The sequence below is a fragment of the Durio zibethinus genome, chromosome 2 (assembly GCF_047325235.1).
Source record: "Durio zibethinus cultivar Kanyao isolate XHJ-2024 chromosome 2, ASM4732523v1, whole genome shotgun sequence".
Lineage (NCBI taxonomy): Eukaryota > Viridiplantae > Streptophyta > Magnoliopsida > Malvales > Malvaceae > Durio > Durio zibethinus.
In genome coordinates this window covers 14,423,702-14,448,346 of record NC_143163.1, presented here as the reverse complement: position 1 = coordinate 14,448,346, position 24,645 = coordinate 14,423,702, and positions in this window count along the sequence as shown.

Here is a 24,645-nt window from a genome sequence, read left to right as displayed (position 1 = left end):
ATATTTCATGATTTTTTTTTTGTTTTAAAATCTCAAAAATGTGCGTAGGAACATTGATTCTAAGAAAATGGCCTAAAGACTAAAAATTTTATACTAAAGGTAAAATAGTTTTTCCATGGGTTTAAAGACTATAAAAATCAAACTTTTGTAGTGAATAATGTAGACCATTAGATCTCCTATTGAATCTTGATCCAATGGCTAAAGGTTACTCGAAAAAAAAAAAAAGAATGAACTTAGGCCCTTGGATGAGATTTGATCCAAGGCCCTGTACTCACAAAGAAAAATAGATATTTTGGAGGGTCTTATTCTTTGAAGAAGGGGGTATGCCAAAAAGAAAAAAAAAGAGAGCTAGAAGAAAGAAAGAGGAGTACATAAAAAAAAAAGAAACTACTAAGAAAAAAACTCAGAAAAGAGCTGATTATAAGAGGTTTGGGGGTTGGGATCTTTTTTTTTTAAAAAAAAAAAACAAGGGAAGATCGAAGAAGAACCCTCTAAAGGAGAGTTTCAAGCTAGCACAAATAGCAAAAAACAAAAAAAAAAAGAGTAAAGGTACCTTCATGATTATCTTTTTTCATAAGGCTATCTATTTTTTTTTTAGCTTTTCTTCCTATGCATGATTTTTTATAGTTGCTGCATCTTTGTATCACCAGATAGGTAGTTTTGGTTAGATAACTAGCAAACAAGGGATAAGATAATGCAAATAAGTTCTAGTTTTGTATTTAAAAAATAAAATAAAATAATATCCTCTAGTTCCAATTTAGTTGTTTTCCTCTATTCAAAGAGTAATAGTAAAAGAAATCTCCATTACCCTGTACAGTTCATGTGTTGTATGTATAAAAAAATGGTTTCATATTGTTTCTAAAAAATAAGAATGGAAGTCATTCCTGGACATGCCAAGACTTTAACTTTCCTATTTTGCTGTGAATCTAAACTTTTTTTTATTACCTTCTAGGGAACATGGAAAGCGATGAGTCATTCTTCATGCACATTTTTGAAAATAGGGGTTCTTTAAAGTAGTTGCTTACTTCTTATAACAAAGGGAGGGGCAAGCTTTGCTTTTAACACCCAAGAAATGAAAAATAAAAAATGTTGATTCATTCTTCTTCTTTTTGTTCATTGGCTATTTATGGAATGAAGATTTCCCTTTAATTAAGTCTGCTATTTAAGGTATTAAAGGAAGTGATTTTATAGAAAGAAAGCTTTCTATTCTAATGAACAACCGAAGGTAGAAATGGTCAAGTTGGCTTTCTTTGTGTTTTTCGTTCTTTCATGCTGCATGATTTCAATTTGATTCTAATTGTTTTTTTTTTCAACTGCTGTAGTGTTTTCACTTATATAGCTCATTTTTTATGTAAATGTTTTAGTGTTAATTGAATTAGTTTCCCTTTTCTTTATACACCATGTGCATTTTCAGCTTGACATCATGGACGTTGTGGTTAATATAATTCCAAGTTGATTTTCTTGATGCTATATTTTACTCGGTTATTGATCTTTAAATATTCATTGGGTTTATTGGTCCTTGTTGCGTGATGGTTACTTATGGGAAGGCTAGAGTTTTTTTATTTGTTAATAACATTGTCCCACCTAGTTCAAAGTCATGTCTTATTCCTCTTTTTAGGTTGTTCACAACTTTACAAAGGTTTGGAAAGATGCTAAATTTGTTTTTTTACAATAAAGCTAATTTTCATATATGTTTTATATCATCATTTATAGTTCTCTAATGTTGTTTCAAATATAATTATAATTCAAATCCCACGCATTTTCTTTTTATTGCTAGTTTGGTTAAATTTCCATGTTCACTTTAATTTTTACACAATTCAATTTTTGCACTTTAATTTATTTTAAATGCAAATTAGTTTCTGTGCACTTTAGATTTATGTAACAAATAATAATAGTAATGATAATAATGATGATGATGATAAAAATTTTCGATGATGAGATTTTAAAGAAATCCGAGTACTGATTCTTTAAAATCTTTAGGTAAAAATATTTTTTTAAAAAAATATTACCAAAGTAATGGAGTATTTAAGAAAATATTAATAAAAAAGATTTTCATTCATTTAGTTTTCTAAAATTATGTTAGATATCGATAAAATAATATATAATTACTCTTTCAGTAAAGAAATTAACATAACAATACATGAATATTGTGATTAATTAATTTTATCTTTCAAAAAAATTTTAGTTCATTAAAAATAATAATACTAATTAAAAAATTAAAATTAAAATAAAATTAAGCAAGAAAGAAGAAAAAGTAAACTAAATCTCCGATAATGGGATTTTAAGGAAATCAAAGTAGAGATTCTTAAAAGATCCCTAAGTGAGAAAATTTTTCTAAAATACTACCAAAGTAATGGGGTATCTAGAGAAATTTTCAATAAAGGATTTTGTTTACTTTATTTCTTTAAAAAATTCTTAGTGGTTATTGTGAAATAATTAAAGAAGATTAAAACACAATTAAAATGAGTAACGAAAGGTATAATATAAAGAAAATAATTTTTATATATTTTTTTGTGCATATTCTATTGTTTGCATTACATAATCTTGAAAGTAAAGAGAATTTCCAATAATAGGACTCTGGGATATCCGAGCAGTGAGTCTCGAGAATTTTCAAAGTGAGAAAAGTTTTCTAAAAGTTGTCAAAGTATTAGAATATTTAGAAGTTTTTTTTTTTTCAACATGAAAAATTTCCATTTTATAATTATTTTTTATAATTTAAATAGTTTTCTTAATAAATAAGAGTGTTTTTTTTAGAAAATAAATATATTTATAGATAATTATATTATTACATGACTTATAATAATTTTTAAAAACAAATGAAAAATATTTGAGAATGAGATCTTAAAAAAATCTGAGTAGTGATTTTTTAAAAATGTTTAAGTAAGAAAATCTATTTACAATGCTGCCAATGTATTGGAGCATTTAGATTGGTTTTCAATAAAAATTTTTCTTTATTTTTTATGGCATAGAAATGAGTTTTAAAAAATACTATTTGTTTTAAAAAGATATTATATTTTATGTTTTTAAATATAAATACAAGAAATAAATATGAACCATCGAGGATAGGATTTTTGAGAATTTTAAGTAGCGATTCTTAAAAATTCCTTAGGTAAAGTGGTTCCTTTTAATATTGCTAGAGTATTTTAATATTTTTAGGAATTTTTCAATATGTAAGGTTCTTATTTATTTTGCAAACATACCAAAAAAATAAAAATAAGTTTTTTTCAATAAAAAAAACTAGAAAAATTAATTTTTAAATACCAAAATTAAGACTCCTTTTAATCAAAATTAAAAGATAACACATAATTAATTGGAACCATATTAAATGAGCACTGTAGGGTTGCTAATTCTTTCTCGAGCATAACCGACTCCTGAACTCAAACTATTTTTACTAACCCAAAAATTATCTTTTTAATTAATTTTAAAATTTTATTAAGAAAGCAAGTTTCCATAGGTAGCCAATCACACCTAGACAATAAATATTGGTGGCAACTCTATCTTTTGTTTTAAATTCATCTAGCAGTCTCCAAAACTGTTACGACGAATGCACTAGTTCGACCAAAGCTAGATGAGAGATTCGGCCACCATACTTTCATGATGTTAAGGGAGTTTTTCTTGTTCCTCTTATGGGATTTATTTCTTTGTGCTGACACATTGAGGACAATGTGTTGTTTAAGTTTGGGGGCATAGGAAAATTTTTCAAAATTTTTACAAAATTTTTCAAATTTTCTAGACTTTTGCCTTGAAATTGAGCTTGACTTTGGTAGCTTGAATCATTAGTATGCTTTCTTTAATTAGTTCTTTTTAAAGCCAATGATAGGTAGTGATTGAGAATGAATATAGCTTAAGGAAAAGATTGAATATTATGCAAAATATGAGATTTTGCTTAGGGTTAGTGACTTCTTGAGTATGAGTTTTCATTTGTGGGTTAATACTTTTATCATTGAATTGCATTTTTTATCTAGTGATTGATTATATGAGCATCAGATATTCCTTTTAATTGGTCTTTGAAGTTGTATTTAATGTTCTAGAATTTGTTTTGATCATCTCTCGAGGCGAAATCCTATAGGACATTTCATTAAGGAAATGATATAGGCCATCATTGAATTGTTTGAGCTTTTTCAAGCTAACCTTGATATAATTTTTCCATAATCACCCCATTTAAGCCTAATGATACCTTTTTTTTTTGTTTTGAAACCATATTACAAGCCCAAGCCATTATTTTGATATTTTCTATCTCTTGGTCCCTTACGTTATGTTCATTAGGACATTTATGTATCATTTTTTACCAATGCATTATTAAGGAGGAATGATGGAGCTTGAAAAAAGAATGAAAAAAAAAAGAAAAATCAAAAACAAAAAAAATCAAGCTAGCTTGCAAAAGAAAAAAAGCAATAAAGTGGTGAAAAGCAAAAAACAAAAAAAAGGAAAAAAAGAAAGAAAAATGGGCAAATCAAAGTTTAGGGGTGATTCTTTAGAATAGCTTATCTTTCTTTACCTTGAAAGCTCAACTATAAATGATCCTAGACAAAGTAATGCATTGTTAGGGTATATGAGCCTAAAATGTCTTTCATCACACCTTGACCCTAGCCTTACATTTCAAGCTTATAAGGTCCTAAATGATCATTAGTCATGTGTTTATCTACATTAGTGGAGAGAGATGTGATAAGCAAACATATGAAACTTGAGCATACTTTACTAATCTTTGTTCTTGAATTTCCATGTTTTACGTAATATTACTAGATTACATGCAAGGATTTGTGAGAGTTATTGCGTGCTTTTAAGAACCATAGTTAGGAATGAACTTAGCTTAGTTTGATTCTTGTATATTAGCACATGTTCATGATTTTACTTTAGTTATACCCATTGATCAATCCATAAGGCATTCATGTTAAATGAAGCATTGAAAATAATTAATGACTCTAGCTCAATCTTGTTTTGCTTGAGGACAAGTAAAAGCTTAAGTTTAAGGTTTTGATTGCACTAAAATTTTAGCATTTTCTTACTCATTTTTAGTGCAATTTCTCTTAATTTTTAGCTTCATCCTTGAGAATTTTTGTAAAATAGTCATAAATGCAAAATTGTCTCAAGTGTAGGAGAAAATATGGAAAATAAGGAATTTTGGAGTATTTGGATGCAATTGGAGGATTTATGGTGGTAAAAGTTGGAAAATGCCATAAACAATGCGATTATTCTATCTTGCCATTTTGGGGAGTTCTTCTTAGCCCTTTCTTTTATGATTTTTTAAGCTCAAATGAACTTCATGGAACCTTATTTCAAGTCTCAATTCTCATAATTCTCATTTAGAATGTCTTCCTTTTCTCAATAATACATTATTACTTTTCAAGTATCTTTGTACATGATTGAAATGTAATAGTTGCATTAGGAAGTTGGAAACTATTTCTTTGAATTGATAAGTTTTCAAAATTTTTCTAAGGATTACATTGCATAATTAGTTCACTTAATGACTTGAATTTTGGCAGCAAAATGAAATAATCAAATGTTGTATTGGTGGCAAAAATGAAGGAACAAAGGTGCTAGTGTGTCGTTGATACAAGCATCACTTGATCAATACAACTTGATACAACTCTTGGTGATTTAAAAAAGACCATTTGGATTTGTTGGGTTGGCTATTAGAAGGCCTCTAGTTAGTCATAATTTTGACTTCTTAGAGCACGAAGGATTGTGAGAATAGGGCTTGAAAGAAAAGGGAGATAAAGGAGCCAAAAAAGCAAGCAAAGATCATAAAGAAAGGGGGGAAAATGACCTATAAGTTGGCAATTACTTAGATATTTTTGTTGAAATTTTAGAGGTTGAACCACCTCCCATTTGCCTATAAATAAGGGGAATGGCAAGCCAAATGGGGAGAATTAGATAGATTTTTAAATTTTAGTTTTAAGTTTTTTGCATTTACTTTCCTCTACACCTTTATTTTCTTGCTTTACAAATAAAGTTGTTTGGCAGCAAATTTAATTTTCCTTTCTATGCAAATTTAATTTTCTTGCATCAATTTTCAATGTACTATTAGATTTTCTCAATGAAGTTTCCAGATTCTCGCATTCTCATCTTCAATTTTCATTTATTTCACATGAACATCAAATTTATTTTTCAATTCGTGATTTTGACTTCTTTGTAGTGGGTTGATAAGATCTTCATGAAATCTAGCTTGTTATAAGCTTCATATTCGATCTGCATAGTTCCAAAATATCTCCAAAGTTTCAGCTAAACATCAGTGGCAGAGTTAAACTTTCCATAAGTGATAGAATGGCAAAGGTCTTTTCTCCATCTAGGTGTTTGGTTTGAAATTTCTACACTTTACACTCTTAGATCTATGTGTTTACTTGTTATTTCTCCTTTGGTTGCATTTAATTTCATGTTTTTACATGCTATCTGGATGATTTTCTTATTAATTGCTCTATTTTTAATGTTCTTGCATCAGATTTTTTACCTACTTTGTTAAGCTTTTTTTTTTTTCTGTGTCTTGCTATTTCTTTGTTGATTTAGGTAGTAAACTTATAGATCTAGATTACTTTAGTCAATTTAAGTTCATTTAATTTGTAGAATTTTAGATTTAATTTTCTTACTGTAAAATTTGTTTTTCTAGATTTGAATTTTTGTTTTTGGTTTCAAGTGTTCTTGCTAGTTCTTGTGGTTTTGCTTCTAAAATTGATCTTCAATCTTGCTTTGATCTTAGTTTAGTTACTATTTTTGCAATTGTTCATGTCCATGTCAATTTACTCAATTCAGATCTAGATTTTTAGCTATTGTTTCAATTTCCAGATTTTGAACTTTGCATTTGGTTTGACTTGTTCTTTTAGATTTTCTATTTTTCCTAATTCAATTGCATATTAATTATGTTTTTTTAATTTTTCAATTTGTTTGGATCATTCCTTAAGTTGTCCTAGATGTTTCCTTTGTTAGAAGTGAGTTTAGGTAGTTAGTTTTCAATTATAGTTAGTTATTTTGGTTTATGCATTTTAGCTACTATTTTTCTTTTTAGTTAATCTTTTCACTTTCAATTCTTAGATTAGATTTCCATTGTAATTCATGTTTAGTTCATTGCATTCCATTTTAGCTATTGCTTTTGCACACTCTTTTACTTTACTTAGTTTACATAATGCATGCTTACATTTTACTTTATTCATGTAGGATGCCTTGTTTGATTTTATGCTTCTAGTTAGTTTAATTTCATGTTTACCTTTGTTTGATTGAGCCAACTTTAGATAGGGTATAAGGATATGATACTTAGGCTAGGAATCTATTTAACTAATCCTTATAGGATCGATATATAGGTTTTTTTTTACCTTTTATTATTATTTAAACAACTTATGCCCTTACAGAATTGCCCAATCACTAGCAAAGGGTATGATTAGGCAATTGATCACACTAGGAAACAAGTTGAGCACTGCCACCTCGGTCATGAGTTTACGGTGGTGGATTTCCCCTTAGCATATAATATGATTTCTAGATGACCAAGCTAGTCTTCTATAAGAATTGTTGGCTCAACTTCTCACTTTAAAATTAAATTGCTTACCTCATTAGGAGTAAGAGAGGTTCGAGGAGTTTAGTCCACAATAAGATAATGTTATATTACTACTATGAAGGGAAGGACTACGAAATAGATTGTGAGCTCTACAAGAGCCGAAAAGACTATGCTGTAGATAGAATAAAGGTCAACATGATAATAAGAGAAGAAAAAGTAAAAAGGTTCAAGGGAATCAATCTTGTCCTAAATGAACAAAAAGAAATCATTGATAAAAGGCCTGAAACTGATATCGCTCAAAAGTGAAAGACTTCATACTTATGCCATTTTTTTAAAATAACCGTGAAAAATGTATGCATATAGGAACCAAGCTCGACTAAAAAGAAAAATATGTACAATTGTTAAGAAATAATGCCGACCTATTTGCATGTATCCTATCAGATATGCTTGGGATCGATCATTTCATAAACTTCCATAGATTGCACACTAATTGAACAGGAAACTAGTTTGGCAAAAAAAAAAGCTACTTTGCCTATGAAAAGCCAAAAGCAATTAAAAAAGTGGTCGGCAAACTACTAAAGGTTAGGTTTATCATGAGGCATATTACCTTGAATGGATAACCAACACAGTAATGGTGAAAAAACACAATGGAAGTTAAGAATGTGTATTGATTTCACTGACCCAACAAGGCCTACCTAAAGGATAGTTTTCCTTTACCAAGTATAGATCGGTTAGTGGTTGTTAGCACCAAACATGGTTTACTAGTTTCATGGATGAATACTCAGGTTACAATTAGATCAAAATGTTGAATGAGGATGAGGAGAAAATTGCTTTTGTGACTGAAAAAAGGTTGTACTACTACAAAGGTAATGCCATTTGGATTAAAAAATGCAAAGGCAACCTACAAGAAATTGGTTAACAAAATGTTCATAAATTAGATTGATCTTAATGTCAAGGTATATGTTGATGATATGATCGTGAAAAATAAGAGCTCGAATGGACATTTGAAAGACCTTGAGTAAACTTTTAGCACATTAAGTAAATATAACATAAGGCTTAAACCAAGTAAATACACCTTTGGGGTTTCATTGGGTAAATTCTTAGGGTATATGATCCACCAAAAGGGTATAAAAGCTCACCTAGAAAAAGTAAGAGCCATTCTAGATATGAATTTGCCAACCTCAATAAAAGATGTACAAAGGTTGACAAAAAAAGTAGTTGTGTTCAATAGGTTTATATCCAAGTCGACAGATTAGTGCCTATCATTCCTTAAAATATTTAGAAACATAATGAATGCCATAGTATCAACAGGCCTTTGAAGAGTTTAAAGAATTCCTTTCTTCACCTACAATATTGTCAAAGTCAAGGCCTGATGAGATGTTATACCTCTATATTGTAACCATTGATCAAGCTATCAATTTAATCTTAACTTAAGAAGAAAAAAGAAAGTAGAGGCTAATATATTTTGTCAAAAGTGATAATAAGGTCTAAACTCAACTTCCAAAAAATAAAAAAGCTAGCCTATGTTATGGTAACATTGACCAAGAAACTAATACCGTATTTCTAATCTCACACTATGAATGCTTTAAATGACCAACCACTAAGGAAAATTTTATAGAAACTTGAATTATCAAGTAGGCTAATCAAATGGATAGTTAAGTTTAGTGAATTTGATTTGCATATACTGCCTAAGTTGGTACTCAAGTCATAAGTGCTAGTAGATTTTATTGTTAAGTGTACCTCAAATGAACCTAAAAGAAAGCCTAACATGGTCAATGGCTGGAAAGGATAAGAAACTTAGAAATTCTAGAATAAGAAACTTGGAAATTCTATGTACATAGGTCAGCCACGAAAGAAATAAATGAAGCTAGTTTAATCTTGATCATCCAAACAAATTTGCAATTCTTATCTACTTTGAAGTTTCAATTTAAAGCTTCAAATATGAGGCAAAAAATAAAGCATTGATCATGGGCTAAAATTAGCAACCAAAAAAGGTTGAGGTAAGGAAAACACTGAGGTCAAAAAATACCCTAGTTGATTTAGTATCCAGGTTGGCATCTAGGATTATATCAAATAGATCAACACACATCCTTATTGAAAAATTGCAAGAGAAAAACACAAATGAGAAACAGGTCAGATAGATCATAGAGAAAGAGTCAAGGATGTCTCCAATCAGAGCATATTTAATAATAGGAGAGTTACCAAGCAAAGGTATTAATTAGAAAAGCTCATTGGTACACCGTTATTAATGGAAAGTTATACAAAAAATCATTGAACTTGCTATATTTGAGGTGTATAAGCAAGGAAGAAGCAAATTATATGTTTAAAGAAATCTATGAAAGAATTTATGGGAATTACCTCAGACCTTGACCATTGGCTTATAAGATGTTAAAGCAAGGGTACTATTGGTTGGCAATCAGGAAAAATGCAACTACCTTGATTAAAAGATATGTCAAATGTCAAAAGCTCGCTCATATTCAACATTTACCCTCGATCAAGTTAACTTCTCTAATAAGTCCACTGCGTTTTATGCAATGGGGAATAAATGTGCTCAAACCATTCAATCCCAAGACAGAGGAAGTTTGTATTGGTGGATGTTTATTATTTCACCAAATCATTAGAGGCCAAGGCACTAGCTACCATTATAAAGTCTCAAGTTGAAAATTTTGTATGGAAGAACATAATTTGCCAATTTAGTTTTCCTCGGTCCATAATAACTGATAGTGAAAAATAGTTTGAAAATCTAAAATTTAAGAAATGGTATTCCAACCTTAACATTGATATGAGGTTCACCTCAATCTCATTATAATCCAATGGCTAGGCTGAGATAATGAATAAAACTATACTTGAAGATTTAAAAAAGTGACTAGATTATGTCAATGGAAAATGGGCCTAAAAGCTTTTTAGATAATTACAGGTGTTAAAGACCACTACTAAAGTTCCCATAGGGGAAATTCCTTTTAATTTGGCCTTTAGAATAGAAGCCATGGTTTCAATAGAGATAGACTTTCCGAGTTTTCAAGTTGAACTAAATAGTGAAAAGGGAAATAAAAAAGCCTTCAAAGCTAATTTGGATCTAATCGAGAAACAAATAGCTACAACTCTAGCAAGGATAGTTGCTTATCGGCAAAGGTTTTCTAATTATTGCAACAAAAGAGTCCAATGAAAGGATATTCATAAAGATGACCTAGTACTTAGAAAAGTTGAGGCTTTAATAATTGATGATTGAAGAGGAAAATTGGCTTTGAACTAAGAAGGCCCATACATAGTTAAGGAAGTTGTCCAACCTGAAACTTGTAGATTACAAGATTTGAATGGAAATCCCATGTCAAGGACATTGAGTGTAGTTAATTTAAAAATTTATTATCAATAAAGGTTTTAAAGCTAAAAAAGTTTGTAAATACTTGATCGACTTGTGCTATTAAAGTACGAGGTAAATAAAGCTCAAAGTTCATGTTAAGCTTTTTATCTAAAGTCCAAGGTAATTGTTTATATCTTAAAAAGCTTAAAGTCTAAGGTAATTGGTTTTAAAAATTTTGTGAAGCTTCTTGCCCAAAGTAAGGAATAAGTCGACTTTATCCTTATGGTTATTCAATCTTTATGATTATAACGGCTAAGCTAAGAGGATTATTAGAAAATCAAATACTTATGCTTGTTTTTACATATCAAACTCAAAGAGTGAAAGAAAAATTTTTCTTTAAGTGGATGATATGTACAAGTTACATTAAAAAAAAAAGTACATCAAGCCCTATCTTGAACTGTACTTTAACCACAGGTGCATTAAGTTCACTAAGCTGAGCCTCATACTCTACATCTTCACCAACTCCCTCACCTTCTTGGTCAGTCTAAACCGTAATAACCATAATAGCATTGATTTCCATATCATCCTTGTCCAGTTGTTCTTCATCCTAACCTCCTTCCTCTATTATGACTTGTTGGGACTTCAGATTGTTGATACTAATTATGGAAAGATCGAGATTGACATAGATGAGCTTCACCTCTTTTAACGTTAAGTTAAAAAAGTTGAACACTTAGTCTCGAGCAAAATCAACCTTCTTGAAGTTGTCTACACGCTATTGCTCAGCCTCTCTGGAAGCTTGAAGTTCACTCCTCATGCGTTCCACCTAAGCCAAAGCTTCAAACAACTTGAGGTCAGATTGTAGGCACCCTATTTAGTTTGAGGTCTAAGTCAACAACCGATTTAGTTTTAGGCCCAAATGTCTAATTTTATATTTTATTTCATTTTTAGTCATTTATTTATTATATTTATTGTTATATTTATAAGTGTGTTTATCATTATTTTATATTTTCTATTTATTCTTGTATTTATCTGTATTTTATCTTATTTTTATTTTATTCATTTATCTTTATTTTACTTTTATTTTTATTTTATCTTTATTCTTATCTTTACTTTTATTTTATCTTATTTATTTTATTATTATTGCTTATCTTATAAAAAAAAAAAAAAAGAAACCAAGAATGAGAAAAATTGAAAAATGGTTCAGCTAAGTACAAAAAAGTATATATATTTTCTTGTTTTAATAGATAATTCATGGGATTTTTAGGGGTTTAGATTCAATTGATGCCTTTTAAAAAATTTCATTTAAAGTGTTTATTCTTGGATAATATATGAAACTCAAAAGGCTTAATCTTTATCAAACCTATAATCTTTAAATTTGAATACTTCCCCTATAAATAGGTCAGCTTCTAATAGTAAAGGACAACAAGAATGAAGACAAGAAAAATTGAGTGAAAAAGTAATAAAAAAAATCTTATTTTGACAATAGGGCTTGAAAAAATTTGTTCTTCATGAATTATTTATTTGTGAGGTTTTGATTTAGTTCATTCTAAAGAGATTAGTGTTGCAAAAATATTCAAGAGGCCCCCAAAATTTCAAATTGAAATTCTAGCCTTTTTTTTTTTTTGGAAAATTTTAACAAAATTTTTAATTAATCAATAATCTTTGAATTATCCTATGAATTTTTTTGACAAAATTTGTAGTTTTCAATGATTTTTTTTGTGACACTTGAATTTTTCGACAGCTTCTTGAAATTTTCAATGTCAATTTTCGTATCACAATCAGACTTGCCGTCGTCAATGCTAGAGTTCTAGAGACAAAGTAGTAAGAAGCAGGGAAAAAAGAGAAAGGGCAAAGGAAAATTGAGAGAAAATTAGATTTTAGGATAGCCATATGCCCAAACAACATTGTCATGTTTTTAAAAAATTTCCAAGAGCCGTGTGTCAACTTGCTAGGATCCGTGCGCTAATGTGCTTTCAACTTGACTTGGTCGACATGTTTTCTTTTTTTTCATTTTATTTTATTTTTATGGGTTTTATTTATTTGTTTTTCTTATTTATTTTATTCATTCATTTATTTATTTTAGAAATATTTTTGTGATTAAATTTTTTTGGAAAATTATTACGGGAAGTTATTTTAGATCATAAAAAATATAATATAGGTTAAAATAAAACTTTAATAAAAATTTGAAAATAAATCATAATCATTCGAAGATGAAATTTTTAGAAATTATAAATTGATAAGTTCTTAAGAAATTTTTAGGTGAGGGATTTTTTTCTAAATTCATCCCAAACTATGAAAAATTTTAGATAAAATTTCAATACCAATAATTAGTATTTATTTCAAAAATAAATAAACTTTATAAAATTTTGGAATGAGTTAACAATATCAGATGATGAGATTCTTAAAAATTTCAAATACTTGGCTTTCTAAAAAATCTCTAGATGAGGAATTTTTCTAAATTTAGCCCAAGTTGTAGAATAACTTAGAAAAAATTTCAACAAGAAATAATTGTATTCATTTCCAAATCAAATGAGAAAATGACAAATTTATTTGAAAATATGTGAAAATTATCCAAGGATGAAATCTCAAGAAAATTACAAATGGTTGACTTTTTAAGAGATTTCTAGGTAACAATCTTTTCTAAATTTGGTTCAATGGTGAAGGAATTTAGATGAGATTTCAAAAAATAATTGACATTTTATTTTCATTCTGAAAATCAGGAAAAAAATAATGAATAAAACTCTATAGTAAGAGTCTTAAAAATCATAGATTTTAATAAAGATATTTCTAATTTAGCCCAAATGATGAAAATTTTAAATAATTTTTAGTACAACAAAAATTAGAAATAAAACTTATATAATAAAGAATAAATTCCAAGGATGAATTCTTGATAATCGTAAATGGATGATTTTTTAAGAAATTTTTAGATAAGAAAATATTTCTAAATTTGGCACAAATTGTGAAAATTTTAATTATATTTTTTATAAAGCAAAATTTAATAAAAAATATAAATGGTTAAGTGTTTTTTTTTATTACGAAACCTCTTCAAGAAAACAAAAGAGATTCTTGAGTACTCTTCAAGTGAGGAAGTATTTTTTAGGAATTCTACCATATTGATAAAGAAATCTTAGAAATCATTTCTAATATTTAGACATTAAAACCAAGATCATTAGGATAATTTGAACCAAGATCATTAGGATAATTTGAACCAAGATCATTAGGATAATTTGAAATTAAATGGTATTTAGGACGTACGTGTGGGGTGTAATAACCTTCTCTATATGTAATTAAACTCCTAAATTTAGTTTTAAAATGTAGATCAGAACCTATTCTTTTAGAGATCCTTAGTCAAGCTTAGTACTTCCTTAATGGGATAGATTCACCTAGGTGACCAATTACATTTACATAAAAAAATATTGGTGGTGACTCCTAATGTTGTGTTTAGCAATAAATTCACAAACCTATACATTATGATAGTTTAACGACTCCATTGGGAACTATTTTGATAGTCAAGTAATAAAATTTTAAATTCATCTTATTCCTTGGTTTAATGGTTTTAAATTGTGATTATTAATTTATTTGTTTACTAACCATTTTTCTTTTGTTTTTCGTTTTTTTGCTTGATATAAGGAAAATTGGGGTTGAAAACTGTAAATGTTCCTTCACCCATACATTTTATTTTTCTTATATGAGCTTTATATCCAAGCTCCATTCCCTTTTAGAAGAAATATAATGCATATGCTTTTGTGATACGATAATCTCCACAATGGCTAGCAAAATACTCCTACACAAATTGAATCATTTCCATTAATAGCCTATGATGGGGGGAAGATTAGAATGCCTTACTAGTTTATCATGGACAATGATGTAAGAAATAATTTAGAAACCTTTAGTAGTCAAAATCACTAAGTTGTACATATAGTCCATAATTAAAAAGGCAGCCTTAAGATAGAGCCATCCCACCCATTGTTAGATGTAACCCAAACTAGGACATAAGGAATAGTTGTGTTATATATTAACTATCTAACTATTTTATTATTTGTTTATTTAACTATTTAACTTTATTCATTTGCATCATTTCAATTGTCACATAAAGAATATTTGCCACATTAGTTGTTAATAAACTAAATCTCGTATCTACATCCATGAAAAGTCAAATACAATCAAAGTTTGCATTAACTCATAGCAAATCTTCCCACCAGTTGAAAGCTAAGTTAGAGGGCATCTAAAGAAATCAGGGTGATGGTCTTCTTGAAGATTTTGTCTCATCTCTTCTTGAGAGACTTCATCTCGATCTCTAACAAAATAAGTTAGCCTATTTAAGTGATTGGAAATGTATGAGTAAAATGAGAGAAGAAACATTTGAGAATAGATATGGGGACATAGCCTCAATTCTCCAAGTAGATATGGACTATAATCTAATCAGAGCTATGATGTAGTTTTGGGATTTCTCTTAGACATGCTTTGTTTTCAATGAAGCAAATATGGTGCTTACTTTGCTTTATTTCCTAAATCTAGATAAAATCTATTAGTCAAATAAAGTGAGTTATAGCAAGAAGCTTGTACAAATGCTTGGACTCAGCCTACCTCAAGTCGATTCATGTGTTAAGATAAAAGGCAAAAGCATGGATATTCCATGGAGTTTTTGTGGAACTTCATCCATGAGCTCATAAATGATGATTAGGGAATAGTAGCAATGGCCATAACTGTGTTTGAGTTAGTGGTCTTTCCAATAGTCCTCAATATGTTGAAGTTGCATGGTAGATTTTGTTGATCAAATTAAGCTTAAAATCAAAGCAGCACCAACTATTCTGGCAAAAACCATTCAATCCCTAAACTATTGTCATAGAAATGGTAAAGGTCAATTTAATAGGTATGTACAGCTACTTTACATCTGGATGAAGAGTCATCTTAAATGCAAAGAAATAAAGTTTCATAAACTGTATCTTCTTTCTAGCATTTTGATCAAGGAATTTTTTTATAGTACATGACCGAAGGTAAAATTGAAAAATGATTAGATTTTATATTTACATAAGCTTAACAATCAAAAGATAGTTTAGAAAACACCTTGGATGTGCCATGATTTGGTATTATATAGTTGTGGGAATCAACCTGGGGATTTTCTTGTAGGCTTATAAGGAGTTGTTAGTTAAGCCCTAACTATGCTGCAAAGATAGATTGGATGTCAGTAATTCATTCTAGAAACATGTGGACTCAAAAAGTTAGAGTTTTTTGTTACCAAGAAAGAAGCCTATAGAAGAATTGAAAAAATAAAAAGGCATGAAAATAAACCATTAATGTTAACCAAGGGAAGCTTACATATGATGTAACTCTTAAGTATGTTGTATGGCATGTTAGAAGAGGCAAAGATATTGTGCTTCTTTAAGAGCAAAAAGTTGACCATTTTGCAAAACCAACTCCTTAAGATCCCATGCTAAAGATAGAAACTGCCATAAAAAAAGCTCCAAATTATAAAAGACGAGCTTGACTAAAAAATATATAGTTGAAAAAAAAGATATGAGAGAGTTTGAAGCTACAAGAGAAGAAAATTCAGAGCCTCAATGAGGAAAAGGATCAATAGAAAGCCCTATTCACTGATCTAGACAAAACACATTTATCGATCATGCCTGAGCTTGCTGACTCTTTAAAAAAATGAGGTGTTGCAAGTAAGGATACAAAAGGGACAAATGCTATTACTAAAGTAAAAAGACAATCAGATGCTTCAAGAAATAGTTGATTAGCGCACAACACAAGCAGGTGTTTTGAGCAATGAATGCCAAATGCATGTTGACAAAAGCAAACAATTGAAGAACATGCACATGGAGAAATAGAAGCATTTAAGGCATTTGTTCAATCAAATATGCATGCATACAGACAAAGAATGGAAGAAAAATTTGAAGAATTGAAGAGAGAGGTGCAATCAATTGGGACTCATGGACAGTAATTACTTAATTTCCTAGATGAAGCACATGACTATTACTAGTAAATTAGGAAGTTCGTAAAGAGACATTAGAATTGATGTTTTTAAGACCTTGGAATATTGTTTTGGCTTTGTTATGAATGTAGTTTTGAGACTTTGTTTAAACAAAATTTCAAATTGAGATTTCTTTTATAATAATAGTTATGTGGTGAATACTCACTAGTGCATCTCATTCATTCATGATTAAAATACTATGAGCATATCATTTTAATTATAAAATCATGGTATTAAATGTTTAAAGATAGATCCACCTTCAAAAAATTCCAAGCAACCTATTTGCCATAGGTATAACACTCGTGCACAAGCAAAGGTCATGGAACAAAAATAGGCTAGTTGTTTTGACAAAATTGAAAAAAGTACAAGAATAGTTAAAAAAAAAGATATAAATAAAATGATGGAAATGCTAAAGAACTTAAGTAAAGGAAAAGGAGTAGAAAAAGTTACAAGTAAGCTAGAACATTTGATGCAAGATGTAATTGATCCTTTATATCCTCTTTGATTTAGTCGTTATCCAGGTCAACCTTTTCAAGGGGCACAAGTACATTTCCCTTAAGCATTTCCATATACACACTTAGGGATGCAATCTAAAACCACACAAAGACACTTCCAAAGTTACATCAATCTAATCTTTGGAAAGAAAGAATTAGAACCAATCTAGGTTCTTGATCTAGATGATCGCAAAGAAAATGGAAGTTTAAGCTAAAGGTTGTAAAGACCATTGAAGATGCAAGTTCATAGCAGAAGATGAATTTGATAAAAGAGAGACTTTGAGTCGTAAAAAGAATGGATTTTTATGGCTTTATGGCTACAACTAGACTTGCTTTGGTTTCTAATGTTGTAATTTTGCCCAAGTTCAAAGTCCTTGAATTTGAAAAATACAACGGCACTTAGTGCCTTGTGACTCATGTCACCATGTATTATCAAAATATTACCATCTACACTAGCAATAAGAAGTTGTTAATCCATGTATTTCAAGATAACTTTATCGGTTTTGCTGCTAGATGGGATGTCCAGCTTGACAAGACTAGAATACATTCATATAAAGGAGCTTGCAAAGCTATTTAATACTCGATATTGTCATATTATTGATCTAGCCCCAAATCATTTTTCTTTACAAAGCATAGAGAAAAAGATGACAAATTCTTTTAAGAAATATGCATAAAAGTGGAGAGACATGGTTGCTTAGATCCAACCACCCCTTACTGAGAATGAAACCATTATCCAATTTGTCAGCACCTTACAAGTTCTTTACTATGAAAAAATAAAAAAAAATGCCCCTAAGAACTTTGTTGATATGGTAATCTCTAATGAAATAATTGAAAATGCCATAAAAATGGCAAGCTAGGTGAAGAAGAGTTAGCTAGCGTGAAAAAAAATGAAATACCTAAGAAAAAGAAGAAGGAAGCTCAAGTTGTAAGCTATGAGGGGCATTGAATTGGAAAATTTTCTCTATATCCTCCATTGATGTACCAAGCCTATTACCCTACTACAAATAATGTAGCTTATATTCCTTACCCTTACCAGTTAATCCAACAACCAATTTATTCACTTGTTTTTCTACCATCATTCCAGTCACCAAAACCATAGGAGAATAGGTCTTTAGTGGCATTTTTTTTCTTGTTTAGTAGCATTTATAAACATCACTATATGATTTATGACATTTACAAAAACAATGCTAAAAGTGTCAACTATACCTGCGTTAGGGAAAATAGCAACATTTTAGGAAAAAATGCCACTAAATTTAGTAACATTTATGTCTGAAAATGTCACTAAATTTAGCAGCATTTACAGACAAAAATGCCACTAAATGATGAATTTAGCAATATTTGTGTTTAGAAACGCCATTAAATTTCGCGATGTTTGCAGACAAAAATGCCACTAAACGATAATTTAGCGGCATTTATGTGCAAAAATGCCACTAAATTTAGCGATATTTCTGGACACAAATGCCACTAAATGCATCATTTAGCGGCATTAGTGTCCAAAAATGTCACTAATTTAATGGCATTTTTTGACACAAATGTCATTAAATTAGGAAATTTACTTTTTTTTTCAATATTTATACATAATTAAATAAAAAAGAGATAGATATTTTTAAATACATAAAAATGAATTTAAATTCATAAACTGAATATTATAAATATTTAGATATCTAAATACATAATTTGTTCCCGTATACATGTAATACAAAGTTTAATACATTAACATTCAAGTTGTTTCAGTACATTAACTAGAAATTTAAAATGTATGAAATTGATGACCATTTAGATTTAGAGCATTGCTATTTAATGAATAGTTTTTTCCACTATGATCACTAGCTTGCTTAAGAATATACTGAAAAAAAAATAAAAAAAGTTTTTACACTTAATAATGCGCTATGTTTTATATTAACCAAATATAAATAATTACTAAATATAATACCTGAGTTGAAAGACCACTTAGATTGTTTCTTAGAAATTGTTATTACACAAAATTCATAACAGTGTTGAATTGATCATGCAATTACTTATGCTCTTCATCCATTCTAGTATGCTCTTCAACTCTTTCTACTTTCATTTGCTGCACACATTGTTGCATAGTTTGCAACCCCTCTCTCAATATTGAGATTTCTCGTGAAGACTGATTTGTTGATAATGTAAATTGCAAGGAGTTATTTCCATAATAGCCAGTTGGTGTTGGACCCAATCTAAGGCCTTGGAGCCATCCATTTTTTTTCTTTTTTGCCAACTTCTATGAAAATTTGATCTTCCAATTCTTGCATGTTGACAGAATAATCGTATGCTACTTCAATCTCAATAGTCATTTTCTTTCTCGCTTTCTCTTATAAATTAATCAAATAAAGCTATCAAGTTTAATAATTAATTCATAATATATTTGAAATAGTAAATATTTACTTTCTATATAAAATGAATCCAAGAAATTACCATAATTTCTTGTTTTTCGACATTTAGGTAAGATTTGTCTTTTTAGTGTGGGTTAATCAAAAAAGTTTCACACGCCTAATTTTTTCACCCAACTCAATCTCCTACATAAAAAAACACTATTATTATTAAACACACATTAACCATAACTTATTTATGCTTATCAAGCATGGCAATAATGAAGTTTAAACATTTAGAAAATTTTAATATCATGTAATATGAGCTATCTAAACTATTAAAACATAACAATAACTGTAAATTTGCATTTTTGCCTTATGACGTTACAAAAAGTCCTAAATAGACATAAATCACAACTTATTCATACATATCAAATTGTGGAAACCAAGTTCAATAATTTGGACAAGTTTAATATTATGTATTTAAGCTACCTAAACTATTAAAATATAAATATAACTATAAATTTACATTTTTGCCTTTAACGGTATAATAAAGTCCTAAAAGACATAACAGTACCTTTTTCAGACATACCAATAATAGAAACCAAGTTCAATCATTTGGACAAGTTTAATATTATGTATTAAAGATATCTAAACTGTTCAAATAGAATAATAAATATAATTTTACATTTTTTCCTTTTAATGACATAAAAGTGTTAAACAGACATAAATGATAACTTTTTCATACACATCAATCATGAAAACTAAGTTCAATCATTTAGATAAGTTTAATATCATGTATTGAAGCTATCTAAATTGTTAAAACATAAATATAACTACAAAATTATATTTTTTCTTTTTAATGGCATAAAAGTGCTAAACAGAGATAAACGGTAACTTTTTCACATATATCAATCATGAAAATGAAGTTAAATCATTTGAACATGTTTAATATTATGTATTAAAGCTATCTAAACTATTAAAATATAAAAATAAATGCAAATTTGCATTTTTGCCTTTTAACAACACAAAAAGTGCTAAACAGAGATAAACGGTAACTTTTTTGCATATATCAACTATGAAAACTAAGTTTAATCATTCAAATAAGTTTAATATCATATAATGAAGCTCTCTAAACTGTTAAAATATAATAACAAATGTAAATTGACATTTTTGCCTTTTAACAACACAAGAAATGCTAAACAGAGATAAAGGGTAACTTTTTCTCACATATCAACCATGGAAACCAATCATTCAGACAAGTTTAATATAATGTATTGAAGCTATATAAACTGTTGAAATATAATAACAAATGCAAATTTGCATTTTTGTCTTTTAATGGCACAAAAAGTGCTAAACAAAGATAAATGACAAGTTTTTCACACTTATCAACTGTGAAAACCAATTTTAATCATTCGGATAAGTTTAATATAATGTATTAAAGCTATCTAAACTATTAAAATATAATAATAAATGTAAATTTATATTTTTGCCTTTTAACGGCATAAAAAGTGCTAAACTAAGATAAATGATAACTTTTTCATACATATCAACTATGGAAACCAAGTTCAATTATCGAACAAGTTTAATATCATATATTGAAGCTATATAAACTATTAAAATATAATAATAAATGCAAATTTGCATTTTGGCTTTTTAACAATACAAAAGTCCTAAACAAACATAAACGGTAATTTTTTCACATATATCGACTGTGAAAACCAAGTTTAATCATTTGAAGAAGTTTAATATCGTGTATTGAAGCTATATAAATTGTTAAAATAGAATAATAAACACAATTTTGCATTTTGGCCTTTTATCACTGTAAAAAGTGCTAAACAAACATAAACGATAACTTTTTCACATTATCAGTTGTGGAAACCAAGTTCAATCATTTGAAAAAGTTTAATATCATGTATTTAAGCTATCTAAACTATTAAAATAAAAATATAACTACATAATTACATTTTGCACTTTAACAGTGTAACAAAGTCCTTAAAAGACATAAACGGTAACTTTTTCACGCATATCAATCATGGAAACCAAGTTTAATTATTCGAACAAGTTTAATATTATGTATTGAAACTATCTAAACTTTTAAAACATAATAATAAATGTAAATTTGCATTTTGGCCTTTTAACAACATAAAAAATCCTAAACAGACAGAAATGGTAACTTTTTCACACATATCAATATGCAAACTAAGTACAATCATTTAAACAAGTTTAATATCATGTATTAAAGCTATCTAAATTGTTAAAACAGAATAATAAATACAAATTTGCATTTTGGCCTTTTAACAGTACAAAAAGTGCTAAACAAGCGTAAACAATAACTTTTTCATGCATATCAATTGAGGAAACCAAGTTCAATTATTTTGACAAGTTTAATATAATATATTTAAGCTGTCTAAATGGTTAAAGCATAAATATAACTAAATTAAAAGTTTACCTTTAATGGCATAACAAAGTCTTAAAAAGATATAAACAATAACTTTTTCAAACATATTAACTGTGAAAACCAAGTTCAATCATTCGGGCAAGTTTAATATAATGTATTGATTGAAGCTATCCAAACTGTTAAAACAAAAAAAAAAGCATATTTACATTTTTATCCTTTAATGGCACAAAAAGTGCTAAACGGATATAAATGACAACTTTCTTATTTGATGCGTTACTTACCTTTTCCTTTTGCTTTGCTGCAAAGCTTTTTGATTCGCTCGCGTGGCTATATTTCTATTGCTTTCTACTAACAATCCCAATTTTTCTCTTTCCTATCACAAAAAAAAATCCCTTATGTAATGATAATACAAATATTACCAACTAAAAACATAAAACATCTTTTTTTATTAAAAATAATATTAAAAGTTATAAATTAGTACCTTTCATTTTCTTGAGAACCAAAATCTAGTCAACTGCTCATATTTCACGAGGTAGATTATCTATTGTGGCATCTACAATACTATTTCGATCAAAATACTTTTTGTTCAAATTATGTTTATAGTCTTTCCATTTCTTTCCTAATGACTTATGCACAAATGAAGTAGGTAGTTCAAGTAAAAATCTTGACTATAACAATACAATAAGAAAAGTTACAATTGATAGACCAACTTTAAAAGAATTAATATTTCTAATATGTAATCAATTATACTAATACCTTAACAAAGTTTAAAGCTTTGGCCTTAACTTCTACTAGAACTTTATGTTTCATAATGAATAGGCAATTTCATGCCATTACAGGCAATCATTCCTAAAAATCCAGCTAGCAATTGACACTTTTTACCAATTGGTTGCCTATTAGAGTTTGTAAACACTACAATACACTCATTCAAAGGTAATATCCATAATTCCTTCAAAGTTGTCTGACCTCTAGTCCTCCATTGTCCATTGTTATCAACTATAAAAAATAAAAAGTCAATTAGTAAATTACCAATACTTTAATGATTATAATCAAAATCCAAATATGGGGTTTATGATACCTATATTCAAATTAGAAATAGAATCAATTAGAGGGATACTATCTAAACCTGGACCTCTTGTATTGCTAGATCCAATATCAGTTGAAGGGTTAGAAGTAACTAAGTTAGAGCTAACAGGAGAAACATTCCCCTCCAAAGGATTCAGTCTATGGTAGTTCTGAATTAATGTCTCTTATATGTACTCACCTCAATCTATTCCTTGGCATTGTAACTTAGCTACATTATAAATGAAAATCAGTTAAAATTGAAAAGTTAAGACATTGTAAATATAACCAACTATATATAAAGAACATATATAGACATTGAAAAGTTGAGAAATCATAACCAATGATATATAAAGGACATATCGATTTAATTAAATTAAAAGATAATGTATAATTTACAACATAATAAATACACAAAATTGAATGCCACATAAATTACATAAAAGCATTTATTACATTATGTTTTGAACATTATAATTACAAAGTATAGATGATCCATCATGGTTCATAAATGTTTTCATCAGCATCTTCGTAGACCTATTGAGTAAAGGTAGTAGAGATATTTTAATCCAAGTTTTGGTTAGTAAAAGGAAAACATTCAATTTCATATTCAACATCATCTTTAGTATCAAACCCCGTATCAAATAAGTCAATTGGTGTGTTATGAAGAACAACAAACCAACCTGATTTTTTGGGGTCTTCAGAATAAAAAGCTTTTTAACTTGAGAGGAAAAAAATAGAAGGTTCATCGATGAGTTGTAGTCTTGTGTGAATTAATTGAGAAAATTTTATGATTGTAAATCCAAACTAATCTTTTTTAATACCTCTCGTACTATTCACATCAGCCCAATCACACAGAAATAAGACAACCTTCCACTTGCCATAATAATCCAACTTAATTTTGTCATTAATCATGTCATAATAGTCAACATTTCCCTCCAAAGGGTTTTTGTCCCTAATATTAGCATAGCTAATAGTTTATGAAGTAACAACAACTCCTGAATTTTGTTTATTCTAAATCTCTCACTAGATTTGGTGTGAAATCTAAATCCATTGATGATGAACCCTTTGTATCATTTCACAATTCTATTAGGACCTTGTGAAAAACACTTTACCTCTTCACTAACAAGCCTTCCATTCCAAACCTATAAAGGTGGAATAAAATATATGATAATAATTTTATTTATACCTTAAGCATTCTATGTACAATTCTCAAAATAGGAAGTATGGTATTACTTACAGTTTTTCTTAACCATTCATGAAAATTTTTAGTGAGCAACTTATCAAGCTCTTGAAGGTTTGATCATCGATAATGTGCATGAGCTTTCAAATTGTTTCTATACTCACTAGATGCATCAAAATAAAGTATTAACAATAAAAAATAAAGTCTATAAATTATGCTTAATAGAATGAATGATTTGCTCTAACGAATAACTTACGTATGAAACAATTCAATTGAGTCATGATGGAAAAGAACATATCAATGTGCCTATGTCTAAGATTTATCATCTAACTCAACTACTTTGGCTTTGTCTATTGGTTGTCTAGAGCTTTCAAAAAGATAAGTGTAAGCAAAGTCAACATTTTTCATACCAAGATT